Below are 2,985 nucleotides of genomic sequence, written 5' to 3' on the forward strand. Positions count from 1 at the left end.
TTCTTCTATTAAGTATCAGAATGTTTAGTTTTCATACTAAATAGATGTTCTTTTATATATTTTTCGAATTTTTTTGTATTGCAAATGTGAATGTCTCTATTTCTTTCAAAATTTCATATTTTTTTTTAAATTTTATAGATATTTAATTATTTTTACTAAAATATAACTGGATATTTCTTTTGTTAAGTATTAGGATGTTTTTTTCATATTAAATGAATGTTTTTTTTATATTTCTGTAATTGTGTAGTTTGCAGTCTCTTTAATAATCAAAACAGCACCTAATATCCCAACACCTAATAAGAACTCCATCATCCACCATCCTTATCATTAGCATCATAGCACCATCCATCTTCTTAACCTTACACGCGTCCAACACAAGCGCGTCGAACGTACGCGCATCCGCACCAATCCCATCTTCCTCCATCTTCTTCAAAACTCTGGCAGCGGCAGCCACGTCTCCAACGTAGCAGTGTGCAACGAGGAAGTAGTTGTGTCCTGTCAGATCCAGATTCACGCCAAGCATGGACATGAAATCCACCATGCGCCGTGCGTGGTCTATGGCTTTCTGGCGCGTTAGGATATTCAGGACGGGGTAGAAGGTGGTCGCACTGGGGCGGCAGCCTCTGGCGTCGGTACGTACCATATATTCGATGACGTGGAGCGTGTCATCGACGCGCTATAGCTTGCAGAGGCACGTGATGAGGGAATCGAACGCATTCTTGCGAGTAACGCCGCGGTTGAGGGTGGATAGGGTTTGAAGGAGGTAGTTGAGGAGGGAAGAGGAGAAGGTTTCGTCGGTGACGAAGTCGAAGGTGGACTTCGTGTTGAAGCAGTTGTCTTGGATGCGCTTGTTGAGGGCGTCGCGGAGAGCATGGAAGTCGCCGGAGCTTCCAGCAGCATTGGTGAGTTCGCCGACAAACCAGATGTCGGTGATAGAAAAGGAGTGGGTCGCGTTGGGGAGGCGGAGAGGACCTGACGGTGAGAGAGAAAGGTCTGTGTGTGTGATTATTAAAAGTGGGTAGGTTAATGTGAGAGAGAAGAGGAAGGTTTTTATAATTAGGTTTACTTAATTAATTTTAAATTTTTAAAATTTTGAATTTAAAAAATTTAAAATTAATTATTAATATAAATTAATGTGGTTTTGTTTAGTTTTTGTCCATATACTTTTTCTTTACATATATATTACATCGATTCAATAAATATTGGCTACATATATTTGACTTTAATAATCATCTAACGAAATTCACAGAACTAAATTAGGTCAGTACTATAGTTTATCTGAGCTAGTGAGACAACATTAATTTTTGTAACTATATGGTTGCATTTAATTTTAAAAATAAGACATTTGTGATGCCACCATCAAGAATATATACACATAGAACAAATTCTTTTGGTTTAATTTCATCACCACGATTTTGTTAGAATTTTATGTCCAAACCCTTTTTACTAGTAAAAACCGAGCTTTTCTAATTTGTTGCTATTATTTACTAGAAGATAGAGATTCAATAACGTAATTCGTGCGACTTACGTGCTTTTCATCACCTAACCCTTCTTCTTAGTCCAAAACACGTACAGCATTTGTGTATTTCGATTTCAATTGGCAGGGCAACATAATAACTAATTAATCCGACATTGAGTCCTATAAATACATTACTAAAATAAGCATGTATGATTGATCACAAAACACATACAAAAATATAATGATACCACCCCTATGTGCTTTTCACCTAACCCTTCTTCTTAGTCCAAAAACCACAGCAATTATATATGTATTTTGATTCAAAAATACTATTTACTTAGAACATGCATGTGTAATTTGTCCTTTTTTAATTTAAATAAATATTTAAAAGTGAACACTTAAAGAAAGTAATATCGATCTTATTTTCGAAAATACATATTTAAGATATTTTCGAAAAATATTACTACATATTTCATCTGTATTTTAATTTCTATTTTCTATTTTGAGTAAAAAGACCGTAATCTACTCTACACTGTGGTCACAAAAATCTTCTATTTAATTTCTTTGCAAGTTTTCTGTGAAAATCATAATGATTTAAGAAAATGCATATATCATAACAAAGAATAGTCATGTGTAAAATTCAACAATCGTTATGGAATATATGTAGCATCTAACTACAGCCCGTGATTAAACAATGTCTCCAGGAACATAACATATATACAACTTCTAAGCTCTATAAAATTTACAAATGAATCACTTGCTCAGAAAGTCCTATATATGATGAGATTATCAATCAAATGAAGCAGTCAATGAAACACTTGTGCGGGGAGGATCCTGACACATAACCTTGCAGTGATGGAATATATTAGAATCAAAATTATAAATGTTTTGTTAATATGTATCCTGAAAATTAAATAAAATTTAAAAGTATTATAGAAACTATTTTAATAAAAGTTATTGATAATATAATTTTTTAATATTTTTAATATATTGAATATATTAAAAATTTAAAATTTTTTATTATTATACTCTTAAAGTATGTTTTTAGAATATATTTTTACTAAATGCTAATTATAATTAAGATAACGTGGGTTGAATAAAGTGGGAGAAAAGGAATGAAGAATTAGGAAGTGGAGAATTCAGATTACTCAACTTGCATAATCATGTGCATAGTATTAATGAATATCTTGCTTTGTTTGTTATGATTGTTATTTATTTACTATAGTTAGTTGATTAGTCTTATTTAGAAAAAAATTCTTTTTGTTAAGTTTTGTTAGTAGTTTGTTAGCCTGCAATTTGTATGGGTATATATTTCTCATCCAAACTAATAAAAATATAGCAAAAAATCATTCTCAGTACTAATTTTGATTTTAACATGGTATCAGAAGAATTTTTTATATTTCTTTGTGTTTTTTTCTAATTCTCTTTTCTATTTTTCGAACCTTCCTTTCCTCTTTTTTTATTTCTTCTTTTCTCCCTTTTTCAATCTCCAATTTTTTTTTCTTTTGTAATGGCAGCGATCAATG

This window comes from Arachis ipaensis, chromosome B02 (genome assembly GCF_000816755.2).
Source record: "Arachis ipaensis cultivar K30076 chromosome B02, Araip1.1, whole genome shotgun sequence".
NCBI classification, from domain to species: domain Eukaryota; kingdom Viridiplantae; phylum Streptophyta; class Magnoliopsida; order Fabales; family Fabaceae; genus Arachis; species Arachis ipaensis.